Consider the following 16,892-nt stretch of genomic DNA (forward strand, 5'->3'; position numbering starts at 1 on the left):
TCGGCGGCGCGTGATATTGATGCCGCGCTGTCACCTCGAACCCCGCCGGCACCCTGTGACTTGGCGAGGGGAAAAACCAGGCCTGCGTGGGCGCGAGACGCAACGATCCTCTCTGTTTGTGTGTGTGCGTGCACGCATGAGCGAGTGTCAAAGTCACTTTTCACCTGTCTTCTGCGTGCGATTTGCCCTAAAAGGGGGGAAAAACTCTAAAAACAACACCTTTTATCTAAGTATTGAGCCTTTGCCCGGAATCCTATTTTGAGTACCAATTCACTGTATTAACATCAGGCACATCAACACTGAGCAGAATCAAGAAAAGACACGGTGCGGAATGATCTCATACTGCGGGAACCTTGTCTGTTTGATACGGAGCAATTCAACGATCATTCGCCTGTCAAAAATGTAGTTTGTCCAGAAGTCGAGATGAAAGATGTTAACAAGTGTAATTTAACCTTGCAGCTGGAGTCAGTCAATGACCTCACCAGGGTGACCGGTCTGCAGGATGGTAAGCACTGTGGGTGACTTGAAACAGAGACCCGAAGAGATCGCAGGTATGTGTGATCTCAACCAAGAGTGTATTGAAGTTGACTGTTACCTGACCTTCAACGCTTGCTTATGCATAATGTCTCTTACATAAGAGGACCTTTATGGGCTACATGGACCACATTTGAAACAGACCAGTTTGTAAAATAAGAATGATGGAAGAAAACAGACTTTGGAGATGAATGTCCTTCAAAATAATGTAAAACAAGCCTTGAAAGCCAATGAGCGAAGCGCTCACTATTTAGGGGGAAGTGACCCTAATAAGTCCAAGTACAACATAAACTCGTTTGTTCTCTTATTTCAAAAGACAGAAAGCACAGCAAATGAACATGTTTGTTACCATTATTTTAGTTTTTGTTTGGAGCTGATTTAAAATGTAGTTTATGTGTCATTTCTAATTAAATGTTATTGTCTGACAGTAGTAACTGTCAAAATCTTGTTATTGAAATATTCTGGTAACTAAATTGGCCGAGTATTGAGTAGAATTTAAAAAATTACGATTTTAAAGCTATATTGTGTATTTTAAAAGATGGATTTTATATCTGTAGCGAGCACAGGGCACTGCCTGAGTGACAGTAACAAATATTGATGCAGTAGAACAACAAAAATGAATAAAAACTGTTGATATTCACATTACAAAATTGAATAATTATCTTGAGCCAAAATAAGATTACCATAATGCTCAGTCTGTAATTATAATCCAGAAATATTAAGTTTTTGTTGAGTGAGCTTATTATGATCGTCTCATTGACCCCTATTATTCCTAATAAGCCCACTAAGCTAAGGACACAGTAAACCTCATTTTAAATAGCTTTAACTGAATTCATTGTGCTCAGAACACCTCATTTTAATTCATTCAATTTAGCCACTTAGATCATTTCAATGTGTGTACAAAATAGAAACTGAGTAAAATAATCCACACTCTTAAAAATAAAGGTTCTTTATATTGTTCCATGAAAAATATTTAACATCTATGAAACCTTTCCACTGATCAAAAGGTTTTTTTATAGCTGAAAAAAAAAAAGGCTTTTTAGATTGTTAAAATATTCTGAAAAAATTATTTTAAGAACGGTTCACTAAAAGGTTCTTTGGGAAACCCAAAATGGTTCCTCTGCTGCATCACTTTGAAAACCCCGTTTTTGAACCTTTATTTTAAAAATTTGTCCAGTTTGATCTTAAATTATTTAGGCTGACCAATAATAATAAAAAAAAAATCTAATAAACACAAAAATGTGAAGCATTTATACATTTAAGTGCACAGAGTGGACTTATGTGGAACACAGGTGGACTCAAACAGTAAACATGCACCTTATAAATCCCCTTCCCCCCCAGCCCCCCACCCATTTATGACAAATCATTACATGTTTGTGTTTGAATCTTTAATTTAATGCTCACTTTATGAGACTGTTTACTTAGATCTGGCTGGGCTTATTAGCAGGGTGATGATATCTCACCAAGCGCCACTAATAAATTCATCAAAACAGATTCCTGAGAGTCCATTGGCTCAGGTGGAGCATGTGTACTTCTGTCAGTCAAGAAATGCTCCACCCATTCTTGCACATCTATGCTCTGTGATTGGTTAAGAGAAGAAAAAATGTCTCACACATGTCTCTCGCTCCGGGTGCAGTGAGGTACTCTGACAGCGCTTGACACCCGGCTCCACCTCTCTCACTCAGGGACGGACGGTGTGGAAAACCCCCACAGGGCTCCAGTGAACACACACACAGGCTCTGTGTGTATGACACTAAGCCAGTCAGTGGAAAAGTCTTCACCTCTTTAACACAGGCTGGCAGGTGAAGCTAAGCTCTCCACTGCTAACCTGCTAGAGAAGCCAGCCTGCCAGCCTGCCAGCATGGCCTCCAATCAGGACTGTCAGAATAATAACAGGTTTTTCACTCAAGGAATGCACTCTGTTGCACCCTGATAAACATACACTGTGTGATCTAGACAGTCTGTGCACACATGCAAAGATGGACATGTTTCTGAGAGGGAGAATAGGGCTCAGTTTCTAAAACCTAATTTCTTTTCTCCAAAACCTGCCTACTTTACCCATTAACCTTTACCTTTACATGAAATCTCATAGTTACTGATTACTAGTGTTGAGAAATGCTCTACATAGCAAACTCCACGCAACACATAAATAGCGCTCTGCACTGGAGACTCCACTCACAATTGATTGTAATAGAGTTTGATGTTAGCATGTTGCTAAGTAACAGCTTGATACTCTAATAAGCATTAGGTAAAATAATCTATTTTTAATTACACTGGGCATTTTTAATGACGCTTTTTGGAATTGAACAGATCTTGACTCATTTATTAGCTATTAGTTATTAGTATTAGATGATAGCATGTTGCTAAGCTAATAGAATAATAAAAAATAATACAAATCAGATATAATCATTAAACAGTACAAAAAATATCAGCACAAATAAAATAGTCAATTTTATAGTGAACTATTTCACTGGCATCTGAACTTCTACAAATTCTAAAATATTGGGTAAAATAATATATTTGTAATTATACTGACCTTTTTGATGCTTTTCGGAATTGAACAATACCTTGACATTTAATTGATTTCAGTAGAGTTTGCTTTTTGTATCTTGCGAAGATAACAGTTTTGTACTCTAATTATCATTTAAAAATAGTACAAACAAATATTGGCTAAAATAGTGAGTCTTTACATGTAGCAAACTATTATGATACTCATCCGTATAAATTTTGGCTTGCAATTGATTTCAATAAAGTTTGATGTTAGCATGTTGCTAAGCTAACAACTTAGAATCAAAGAATAAAATAAGAGAATAAAAAAGTATTGCTCTTATTGATTTGTTACTGGTTTGTTAAAATGTGATCGTCTCTTGTTAGCAGTTGATTTCAATAGAATCTCAGTAGCATAAAAATGCATAAACATTAGGTAAAATAATCTACTTTTAATTACATTATACTGACTCTTTTGAGACTTTTCAATAATGACATCTAAGTTTAGAGTCAGCATTTCTCTCACTTCTTCCACCGTGGAATTGTTCACTTTTGCTGCTTTATAATTTAGTGTAAATATAGCATCTTAAAATGAAGCGTAATTGAGTTACACATTCCTCAAACAGTAGAGCATGGTACTAGCAATGCAAAGGAATGATATACATGTATACCTTGAATGCAATGTAAGTTGTTTATAAAAGCATCCGCCAAATCCATAAATGTAAGTCATCTTTTGGAACTGCCTTCAGGAACACATCCATATTGACTTCTTTGACCTCTGTAGGCAGCTCACTCAATGAATCTTAGTGTACATAGTTGTGTGCAGACACAACAAAATGTACAAGTTTAGTGTGTCAGACAAACTTTAAATAAATAAACTCAGCTCTGCACATGAAATTACACTAATGCGAGTGGCATGTAATGAACAGATGTTTCAGCAGCCAGAGACGGAGACAATCATGTGTTGGACGATGAAGAGGAGAGTGGATGCCAAGCACAGGGTACATGTCCCTGAGGTTACAGGCTGCTTGGAGAAGGTGTCAGGTACGCTCCTCTCTCCCTCTCTCTCTCACGCACATACACACACAAAAGCACTGCACACCCGGATAACAAATCACTGCCGGAAGGAGGTCTATGAAGCTCCTCGGCTTTCCTAATAACATTTAGGAGATGCTTAAGCTGGTAAATCAGCGAATCTGGACCGCAGAGATATTATTTATGCTTGTCTGCGGTGGAGAATAAGGAGGCTTGATGGGTAAATTGTGTTTAATTCTTGGAAGGGGCTGTTTTTCTGCACCACAGCATGATTCGAGATTAATCCCTTGACAACCTTTGCGACACACTTCAAATCACTCGCAAATGTCAGCGATGCAGATTTGCAGTGGGAGAAATGCAGATGAAGGGAACACAAAGACAGTCCGTCCACACAAATGTAAAACAATCTGGTGTCATATGCATCATGCATGCATACATATACCACATGCAATAGACTTAGAGATGGCTAAAATGCAAAAAGAAGCATTATTAGACTTTTGGATCTTAAAGGGTTAGTTCACCCAAAAATGAACATTCTGTCATTAATTACTCACCCTCATGTCGTTTCAAACCCGTAAGACCTTCGTTCATCTTCGGAACACAAATTATGATATTTTTGATGGAATCTGAGAGCTGTCTGACCCTGCATAGACAGCAACTTTTTGTGCGCAAAAAAACCCCCCAAAAAACGACTTCATTCAACAATTCGTCTCCTACGCATCACCCTGGTGCCATTTTGGAGAATATCCGCTGGACGCAAACAGCGTATGCTGTTCTGTGTCAGCTGCGTCACGTGTGCCGTGTGATTGTTGAATAAAGTTATTTTTTTTCTTTTGCGCACAAAAAGTATTCTCGTATATCTTCGTAAAATTACGGTTAAACCCCTGATGTCACATGGATTATTTTACAGATCTCCTTGCTACATTTCTGGACTTGGGAACATTTCAGTTGCGTTGCTGTCTATGCAGGGTCAGATAGCTCTCAGATTCCATCAAAAATATCTTAATTTGTGTTCCGAAGATGAACGAAGGTCTTACAGGTTTGAAACGACATGAGGGTGAGTAATTAATGACAGAATGTTCATTTTTGGGTGAACTAACCCTTTAAATATTTAAAAATGAGAAAGAAATGAACAAAAAATAGACAAGGTGTTACTAAATTCTGTTTTTCTAACTTTCCCTGCAGATGCTGCATGTTTGATTTGCTGGTTTCAGTTTGAGGACGTTTCTATACTATGAGTTTGTCTGTGTTATTAAGATTCAGACACTTTAATTATGAAGACAAGGGCAATGGTGAATCTCTCCCCTTGGCAAAAACAGTCTTTCCATTTGAAACAGGTTGTCAGCAACATGGAAATAATGTTATCCCGACACGGTGGGGGCGTTCCTTTGCTTACCCCCCTGTCTTTGGCAAAAGGGGATCCCCAGTGCGCAAGGGTCCTCTGTCACCCCTCCCTCATGTGTATTCAGCCCCGCAAGCTGTGGGACACAGGTTGTGTGTGTGTGTGTGAGTGAGAGAGACGCCTCTTGGTCCCAAGTCAAAGCCCAGAGCATCTGGATCACTTTCAGGGGACAGAATCTCCACATGACCTGCGGAACTAGAGACATTCCAACTGTCAACACACATCCATCCTCTCCCCTTTTCTCTCCCATCCTCTCCCCTTTTCTCTCCATTAATTCTCTCATTCCTTCTTTCCCCCGCGTATGTTTTTCATCTCGAGCCGCTCCACAGCTGGGAGCTCTAGAGGGGAGCTGAACACAGACAGTAATTAGACTGTAAACACTTCCGGATATCAGAGGACTTTAAAGGGTTGAAAATCAACAAAACTAAGATTCCGAAACAAAATACCATTGACTTCTGTTTGTTTTCTTTCTTTTCTTTGTACAAAGAAAAAGAAAGAAAGAAAATCCCATTAGAATGTGAAAGAGTTCAACTCCAACATAAACACATCCTCAAAACAAAGATGTTCTAATGTTGCATTGTGAATTGAGTGGCGGAAACTTTTTGCAGACATCTGACCACGGCAATCAAAACATAAAATGACATGGCGGCTGTTTCCACAGAACAAGTAATATCTGATAATTACTGTTATTTGCAATATTTCAGACACACCAATTATGCTTGTCTGAGAATTTTTATGTATTTCTGCTCTCAAAAGAGCTGTGTATGTGGACAGTGTGTATGAGAGACAGAAAGAGTATTTTTAGAATTAAAAGTAATGCTAAGAGCTATTTTCTTCATTTTAATTTCTTAATGTGTAGTTGGCTTTTTTATTTTACATACATAAAGGAATATATATATATATATATATGTGTGTGTGTGTGTGTGTGTGTGTGTGTGTGTAATTTAACAGTTCTTTTAACTAAAAAAAAATCATTTTTAACTTTTTTGCAATAGCCCTGCATGACACATAAAGTTTTAATAGTACAAATATTTAAAAACTAAAACTAAAATATATACTATACATATATAAATCCTAGAAGTGAATTTAGGCATTACAACATTATAAAGTACAGTATGAAAAATGGACATTCATTTTAAGATTTGCTAAAGAGTATGTTTAACAGTATTTTTTAAATTATTATTGTTTTTAAAGGTGAAAATTAAGTGAAGAGTGTTAGATGACTGCACAGGTAATCTAAATGTACAAGTAGGGGAAATGAACACATACAGTTTCATTTTATGTAAACCACCCTAATACACATCAAATTTAATGTTCTTTTATATATTCCCATTGTACATTATGGGTTGATGGTACTGAAATAAAAAAAACACTGAGATTTGTCAGCTTCAAGTGTCTGGTCTCTGCAAAGACAAACATGACATGATGTCTGCACACTATCCTTTCTTCCATTTTTAAGAGCATTCAACATATTTCTCTTTTCCAAATTCTTCAAGTTCATTTCATGTGACCTGTGATCTTTTATCAGAGCCAGAGTCTGGCTTGGCTCCTCGGACACATCTCTCAAATCAAACGAGCGCTCAGGATGTTCTCATTGGAATCCCATTTTTTGTCACAACTTGGAAAAAATAGCGGGTTTGACTTGTGTTTTTGGCTTCAAAGAGATTTCTTTGAAAACATCATAATCCATAAGCCGAGGAAACATGCAGAAATACTCCATCCATGCAAGGATCTGCTCTCTCTGTCCATCAGCTTAAAAATAAAACAGAAAAAAACAGACTGTTCTCCTTTTCACGCTTTATTTATTTTATCAAGACAAAACTAACATTATGTCTGTGTGTACTGTGGCAAACTCCCTGGCAGTCAGGCGCAGTTTACAGGCTTGTAGTTTGTGGTGTGCAGTGTCCCCTTGCTCTTATTAAAGGACTAACCGCAGGACTAACAGACACCGCAGGATGACCCCACATCTGTTCGACAGGCCCGCTCTGCGCGAACAACGCTCAGCGCTCAACAATTACACAACCCTGGGATTTATCTGGCCACGGTTAAATCCCTGTCACTCAGAATACTGTGTGTACTCAATGCACTGTAATCCCCGGACACTGGCACAAATCCTGTCGATCTCGTGGTCTCTGATGTCTCATCTGACCCTTCTCATCTCACTCTATCCTACTATTCATGGCAAAGGCCACTAATGTGTCCCTCATGCAAATAACATTAGCTGGGCTGTAAAAACACCTACCCTTTCATCCCTGATGGACTTATTCTCCACGCCAGATGCTCCAACTTTGAAAGAATCAGTCATTAATTGAAGCAGAGACATGCAATGGTTTTAGATGTTCAAGCCAACATGAAATCTAAATAGATCCTATTTACTTTCTTAATGCACGTTCCTGGTTTTATTATGAATACTTCATTGGTGCATGTTGTTCTGGAGAAATTTTTTTTTAACTTTGTAATCTTTAATTAAAATGTAGAAATGTATAACTATTTCTGCTGACTTAACTTAGCCACGTAGGCTGTTGGATAATGTTAATCAATTGCCAAATAGGCTTAATTTAGCATCAGTTTGCATTTGGTCTGGTTATATTCTAGCACACTTTTCAAAATCATCTAAACCTAAATAAGTACCGATAGATAAAGTCTTGTCCTTAATTTTTTTTTTCTCATTTAATATCCTGTTTCACATTAAAGTACATCATGGGCATAAAATGGGTTGTGCATTTCACATCGACTTTACCAAAAAAAAAAAAAATTTTGGTCTGTCAAAGTTAATTTAATTTTTTGCACACTTGCTGAATTTGATTGTATTGCAGTTTAATTTGTCCGCTTTTTTGGAGCAAAACCGGATTGGTTGGAAATTCTGAGATTAATCACAATTAAAATAAAGTGTTTATACACTGAGAAATAAAAACCTGCATATAGTTTTGTTACAAATCATTTTGAATTAAAAATGTATCTCTGCAGGTTTATATCTAACTGTAATTTATAAATGGTAGAAAAAGATTTTGTTTAATTACTTATTGACAATTTTCCAGTTAATATTTAAATAATCTGCTTTGGCATCTGTGCAAAGACCATATAAAAGCCAATTATTTAACTTTATAAACAACATACTCTCTTTATATCAAGTTAACTATTTTTCTCACACTACCGTCTTAAAATACGCTCAAAAAAAATGCTGAGTTGTTTCAACCCAACTTTGGGTCAAATATGGACAACTGTTGGGTTAAATGTTTACATTAAATTTTTAACCCAAAAGTTGGGTTAGTCCATATTTGACCCAAAGTTGGGTTCAAACAACCCAGCATTTTTTACAGTGTACACATGAAAATATATGCCTTTATGTTTCAGGAAGGGGGGCCCTCGAAAAAAGGGGATTATCAAATTTAGGGGGTCCATGGCATCCTAAAAATGTAAGTTTTAGAGAACTATCAGGTCTGTGTTCAGAAAATGCACCATTATTAATAATATTATTATAAACCACATGAATCAGGAAGCATTTATGGAATAATGAGGCTTTGAGGCTGTAACCCTTTGCTTTGAACGAGGGCACAGCATATAAAGAAAAGTGAATATTAAACAAAATTCAGCTACAAAGTCAACAGCTGGCAATAGCGGTCACCGCACTGAGGGCATGAGCAATGCTGCCCCAGAACATGCCAGTGGGGCCTCTCTCATTCTAGCAAATCAAAAACAAATATTTGCCAGAAAAAAAAACTCAAAAGTCTTCGAGCACAGAGCAAATGGCGACCAGGGCAAATTAAAGATGTGCTCCAGTGCACTGTCAGTGAAAGGGCAAAAACAGGTCTGAGAGGGGAAAGGAGGTGCTTTTCTTCGACTAGAGTAACAATTCCACTTCCTGAAGAGGTCAGCAGAGGGCTTTTGGAGACAATAAGGTGGCATATGGAGGTACATGACAGAGCTTCACTGTAACTAAAGTCATCTTTCTTAATTGATGGTCTTTCAAAATTAGCTGTGTATTCTGACTAAATAAAATATAAGAATTATACAAGTCAGTTCAAGTGTTTAACAGCACTTTAGCTTTCTGTTGATTTCATCGTTTTTGCCAGTATGTGGCGACAAGTGACTGTCTTTATGAGTGAGTCACTGAATCACTCACTCAAATGATTCGTTCGAATCACTGGTTCATTCAGGATTCAGGAATGCTGCTCTATTACTGCATGCTGCTCGGAGGCGCGTCTGCGACGGTTGATTCTGCTGGGTGAACCAAATTTCACAACGGCAAAATGACAAAACTCTGTCTAGAATGTAAGTTACTCTATTAACTTCTTATTTTAATTTAATTTAAAACGACACTAGCAATATTACACGAAAATGAGTGCAGTTGGTCTACACATGGTCTGTTACTGCGCACGAGGCAGCGGCCAAATCACAGCAGTACTAATGTTTGGAAAAACAGCCCGTGTGAAATGGTTTAATTATATCTAAAACAGTGCAGTCCTGCCACTGAAAGTTCATATATTTCATATCTCATATATTTCTCCGTGAATTATAGACCTCATGAAGCTGCAGGTGCGGATGGACATTAGGAGTAATGCGCTTCAGAGCTAGTGTAAGGAACAGACATTGTACATTAGTCATTACTTATCATGCCCTTTTGTTTAAATCCTCAACAAAAAACAGAGAAAGCATATGAAGAACTAAAACGGAGAGCTTAAGTCTGTAAAACCATCGCTGGGTGTTCTTATCTTATGCCGTAAATTCATGTCTAGGTTACTCTTTTTGTAATGCAAAAGTACATAATCTTGAGTGTGAAAACATGAATAGCCATGTTTTGTGATGTCCTTTCACCATAAACTGGCCTGTCAATCATCTTGTCACAGTAAACGTCCTCATATACACAAACACTACATTTAAGTTAGCTTAATTTACACTAAATCATAGTATTGGAGACAAAAGAAGTATGACGCTGATCTGCCATTCGTGGGTCTTTTTCGCGAAAGACTCTCCTCATGTTTTTGCATAATGATGCATTTAAAAGTTAATGGCCAGACATGTCTTTAAAAGGTCTAGTGCTGTCAAACGATTAATCGCATCCAAAATAAAAGTTTTTGTTTACATAATATATGCGTGTGTACTGTGTATGTTTATTATGTATATATAAATACACACAAATGCATGTATATATTTAAGAAAAATGTTTTGTTTACATATATATAATATTGATAATTATATATATGTAAATATTTTTTAAATATATACATGTATGTTTGTGTATTTATATATACATGATAAATATACACAGTCCACACGCATATATTTTGTAAACAAAAAAACGTTTATTTTGGATGCGATTAATCGAGATTATGGTAATCGTTTGACAGCACTAAAGTTCATTATGCTGTAGCAGGTTAAGTTAGGTTATGATATTGATTCTTAACCAGTCAAACCCCTTTATCTAAACCTTTAAAACGCATCTCTAGACCCTGGCTTTTTTTCATTCCACTATCCTGCATCTCACATTTTTCATTCTGCAGCTTTTCCATCATTTTTCTAAGCATGTGGTAGGCGGCCCACAGACTGTTGCGCTCATGTCTTGCAACTTTTTCAGCGTGTCGCACTTGACACACCGTTCTAAAAATGCCGCACTCAAATTAAAAGTAGTTCAATTTTAAAAATGCATCTCTATACCTAGCGTTTTTTTTCATTGCACTGCCATGCATCTCTTGTTTTTAAATGGAAAAACATGTTGTGTGTGAATCACCTATCTAGTGACATAGACGAATGATATCCAGGACTGCAGCCTCACTTTAATCACACATTTGTTTATTCTGATGAGTGGCCGACTGTTAAGTGCCTTAACATGCAGCGCTGCTCCTGTAAGCTTTTAGAGATTTGTTTATTTGTGTTGCGGCTCGTTTTGCAGCTTGCGAGTGACCCCACCCAGTTTTCGCAAGAGCTCCTGACAGCAGGCCTGCTTAGCAGCTCCCCTCTCAATTAACATACTATTAGCATAATATTAGCATGTGTGGATTCGGGTGTTAATGGCTGGAGAAAAATGCTTCAAAAATCAATTTGATAAATTACAAATGGAGGCCAGCGGGTGCAAGCGGTCTCCTCACATACCGCTTAGTCAAGCTGTTCTCCGGATAAAGCACAAACACAGTCAAACTGGCGGTACAAAATGTTAAGCGCTGTATCCAAAACTTTTAAAAATGCTGAGATTGCAGTGGTGTTTTGATCATAATGGTGCTAATAATGATGCATGAATAAACAGAATCAATACCACAAAAGAGCATTTCATAACTCTGAGCTTATGTAGGTTTGCGTAGCCAAACATTTGATTTGCAGCTAGGCCTGTCACGATAACAACTTTTTGTTGTGCGATATATTGCCCCAGAAATAATTGCGATAAATGATATTGCCATTTTAAAGACCATTTTATGCCACTGAATATATAATCATAATGTAACAGCATAATAATGCAAGAAGGCCTACACACTTCCAAATGACAACAAACTTTTTTTTTTAGATCATTGAAATTAAGTATCAAAATATTAGATACCTTAAAAAACCTGAATAAATAGTAAATAAACATTTTCTAACAAAAAGTGCAAAGTAACAAGTAGAAAAAAAGAAAAATGCACAAAGAACTTGTATGGAGATTTTTCCATCTACAGATTTTTCCCTGACCTTCTTTTCTCTGTAAATGAAGGGTGCACTGCACACTATTGCTGAAAAACACAATCACTACTCAGCAGTCAAATGTCTGTATGCACAAAGACACAGATCCCTAAACAAGGCCATATCTGCAGATGAAACTTTTTTTGTAGAAGCATTTTTTAAATTTGAACTAGCACCTCATGACTACACCACATTATGCACGAGACACTGCAAAAGACACATGCGCAAGTGGAATGTACAAAACATAGTGACACTAATTTAAGTAAATATAATGGGCGATATATTGCGTCACCAAAAATTATTGAGGTCATGTACATATTTTGCGTGCGATAAGTCGATATATTGATTATTGCGACAGGCCTATTTGCAGCATAAAGTCTGATCACTAATGGTATAGAGAATGGTTCAATTGAAATAACAATTATCTTTACTAAATTTAATATCACCGCAAAAAGTAAAACTAGGCTAACTAACATAAATAAAAAGGTCTCAAGTTAATGTACGGCACAGTAACAATCAGGAAAACAAGAACAAAGAAGCAAATTACAAATTTGTTAAGTATGAATATACATTTTTAAGTATAACGTCTATATAACATAAATTGAAAAATCAAAAGTGAAATAAAATATTGCACAGTCGTCACTCTATGAATTAAATGTACAATAATTCTTATTAAATAAACAAAAGTTAAAGGTGCTGTATGTAATTGTTTGACTACTAAAATATAAAAAAAACATAATATTTATGCACATATTTAGGAAACGTGCTCTCCAATATTTTGAATTTGGACTGCAGTTCCCATTTTAACTGCAAGCTGTCAATATTAATCATTAATCAATATTAATCTGTCAATATTATGTATTGCACCTTTAAGCACAGTCAAAGCACCATGTTTTATTTTTTTTATGTTTTATTTTATAACATTATTTGACATAAACAGCAGAAGGGATATTAGACCGCTGTAACTTTAAGAAATAATACACAGGTGCAATATATTGATACACATTTTTTCCTCTTAAATGTTTAATTTCACTGTCAAATACACAAGAGAGAGATGCAAGGCAGGCAGACGTCTCTCAGAAATAAAATAATATTTTATATGAATGAACATTGATGGGGGGTGGCGTAGGCCAGCTGTTGATGAAGTCACTGAATGAGAACAAACGTAATGTGTCGTCTGTAAGGGCAAATATGTGTCAGCAGCCTTAGGCTGTGCTGTTCCTCTCAATGCCATGACTGTCTCTCACCTACTGCTAAACTGAAGCTAAACAGCAGAATAAACCATCTACAGCTGTGTGCAGCAGGTCTAGAACATCCCCAGACCACACACATTTTTTTGTGTGTTATTAAAAATGTTTTAGACTTAAAGAAAAAAAAAAAAAAAAAATTCGGTCATCTGTAGCCTAAATAAAGCCTCATGGGAATGACCATTTTGTGATCAAATGACCAACTAAATACTTCTCACCTTAAAGGTCATGTTCACCTAAAAATGAAAGTTTTGTCATGACTTATTGAAAAATATAACACAGAAACTTTTTTTTTTTCTTTTTTCTCACAAAATGTCTTGTGTTCTGCAGAAGACAGAAAGCCATCCAGGTCTGGCAATGATGTAAGGGTGAGTAAATGATGAGAGAATTTGAAACACCTTTGCTCATAGAATAAATGAATCAGTGCTTACTATGAATAGGCCATTTCTACAATGGCATTGTTAACTGAAAGCTATTACTTTTGCATGAAGCTCCGTCCTAGTGTCAGAAAAGACTGCACCTTTAAAGGTGAAACTAAAAAGAGTAGCTCATAATCAGGTTTAAAATCTGATTATGGGTAGTTGACATTAAATATACTTTTGCAAAAGTGACAGAAAATACATTTATAATGTCACAAAAGATTATTTTTTTAAATGAACTTCCTATTCATTAAAGAATCCTGAATGTATCATGGTTTTCACAAAAATATTAAGCAGCACAACTGTTTTCAACATTGATAATAAGAACTGTTTCTTGAGCACCTAATCAGCATATTAGAATGATTTCTGAAGGATCATGTGACACTGAGGACTATAGTAATGGCTGCTGAAAATGTAGCTTTTCCATAACAGGAATAAATTAAATTTCAAAATAGTTGTTTTACATGTAATAATATTTAACTGTATTACTGCTTTTAATATACGTCTGATCAAACAAATTCAGCTTTGGTGAGCATAAAAGACCTCTCTCAAAAACATTTAAAAAAATAACTGACTCCACAAAATTTTGAGTGGTAATGCATATATAATTTTTTTAAGTCATGTAGTTTATTTGTTTAGGCTTTTGTCATATTTTGTGGATGTTTTAAGTTCGAAGTGTTGGGTGGTTGATGATTTTGTTTGGTTAGGTTTATATTTAGTGCTTAACCTGTTGTCTGACATTCGCTCTGGTGGCAGCCGTATGTATTTGGCCCCTGTGATGTCGAATGGCATGCGTGCTAACATTTTGCCTTTGTAGTAGTGCAAGTACAGATGCGTTTGGCTTTGGTCGCGCTAAGGTGTCGTATGCGCACACATTTGTCTGTCATTGGTAATGTGTGTGTGATTGCGTGTGTGTTGGAGTTCTGAGTACTCTCTAATCCCCCCCCACCCCCACCCCCTTCATGAATACATTAGCGGAGTGTCTTAAACTCAGTTTAGCTGGCGGCTCTGGAGGCACATCACATCCTATTACCTACTTTAAATCATTAATGTGACATCGTTTTCACTCAATCTCCAAACACCCACGCTTCAAATCTGCACATTTCACTGAGCTGTCGCAGAAGCTCTCTGGAACTCACACACACACACTCAGACATATGCATCATGCGCACAGACATGGTAACTGTAAAAATACATAAGCTAGCATGAGCTTACAAACATGTAAAAACAGTTAATACACACTCTGAATTATGCTAATTGCTTCCCTCAGATGATGCTGTTGCCTCGTGAAAACATCTTGCCCCCCTTTTTTCATTCGACACTCAGCAGAGACAGCAATACAGACAGCAGGAGAGATAATTTGAGGAATCAGATGTTTCTTTTCTGTACTTAGCCTCAGACTGAGCAGAAATGCACAAACACACGCTCTTACAAAACACTCTATTCAGTATTAGCTACAGGCAAAAAATCAAATATTTACAGTGCCTTGAGCTATGCTACTTCACTTAAAGACTTAAAGACTCAATTTTCCAGCCCACTTTCCACTGCATTTAAACGAAAATGTGGAGTACTTGACTCCCTCTCAGACAAACACACAAGACAGCAGCGCAAACCCACCGGAGAGGAAACACATTACAGGGCCAGAAAAGACAAGAGCACTGAATCCAGCAGCTTTTACAAAAGCATTGACATTAACACAACTATCACATTTCATTTTGTAAAGCTTGTGATTTTCAAAAGATAACCTTACCTTCATTTCTCTTTCGGTTGTTTCCATTCCACCATACTTGTTGTGTTTAATTAGATCAGCCGTTTGATTGGATGTGATCTATTGTGCTCTCCACATCTGGCCTTCTGATTGGTGGAAAAATCACGTGCACTGCTACCAAGTTAGGTGTGTCTTTTTAGGCAGCCTTGGTTTCTGGAGTATTTTATTTATTTTCTCCACAGGCATTTCAGACATTTCAGATGAACTTTATAAGCCTTGAAACTAAGTCAAACAGTCACAACATAATAAGCCTTGATTTGAAACATTAAAGGGGTCATATGATGTTGCTAAAAAGAACATTATTTTGTGTATTTGGTGTAATGAAATGTGTTTATGCGGTTTAAGGTAAAAAAACCCACATTATTTTCCACATACTGTAACATTATTGTTTCTGAAACGCGGCGATTTTTACAAAGCTCATTGGTCTGAAAAGCGAGGTGTGCTCTGATTGGCCAGCTATCCAGTGCGTTGTGATTGGCCGAATACCTCAAGCGTGTGACGGAAATGTTACGCCCCTTACCATATTGTGATGCCTTGTCCCGGCCGGAGCGACGAGACAAAAACATTAAAACCCATTATAAACGAGGCATTTGTTGCATCCAGTGGGGACATAATGACTTATACTGTCTTTTTACGCGTTGCGTCATGCCGCGTAAACATAAAACCATGTCTGCATGTGTGATCGGAGAAATGACAAACAACAAGCGCTACTCTACACTGCCCAAAACTCGCATTTGAATCATCAGTCATATGACCCCTTTAAAAAAGTATTTGAAAATGAGACAAAAGTACATGACTGTGTCCTTTTTATAATGGAGTGAACTATATAAACAACAAAGCGTACAATATAAAATTTTAAAGTTTAAAATTAACATGAAAGTTTATTGGACAATATTCAAGTATGTACAAAAATGTAAGGGAGACTTGATCATGCCATTCGCAGTGCTTGCTACCATTTCCATAGCAACTACTTTATTAGAGCTGGCTTAAGGATTGTGGGTAATGTATTACTTCACTTTTTAATATACAAAAGCAGATACAATTGTATTACTGTATTGTATTGTAAATACAAATGTATATGTAGTGTGTATATATATATATATATATATATATATATATATATATAAATATTTTTGTCTTTTTTCCCCGCAAATGAACGAGATTTTTACTTCTGTAATCCTACTGCTATACTCCTTTGAGGGCAGCACCAGAGCCATTTTGACTAAAAATCTAATCCAGACATACCATGTGCACATAAAAGTGGTATTTTTTCAAATATTATTTCTAATTGATCTAAATGAAATGTGTGGTTTAGAAAGTCTGGTTTGAAAGTATTTTCTAATGTTAAAACA

The sequence above is a fragment of the Sinocyclocheilus rhinocerous genome, unplaced genomic scaffold (genome assembly GCF_001515625.1).
Source record: "Sinocyclocheilus rhinocerous isolate Xijiao unplaced genomic scaffold, SAMN03320098_v1.1 scaffold258, whole genome shotgun sequence".
Taxonomy (NCBI): Eukaryota; Metazoa; Chordata; class Actinopteri; order Cypriniformes; family Cyprinidae; genus Sinocyclocheilus; species Sinocyclocheilus rhinocerous.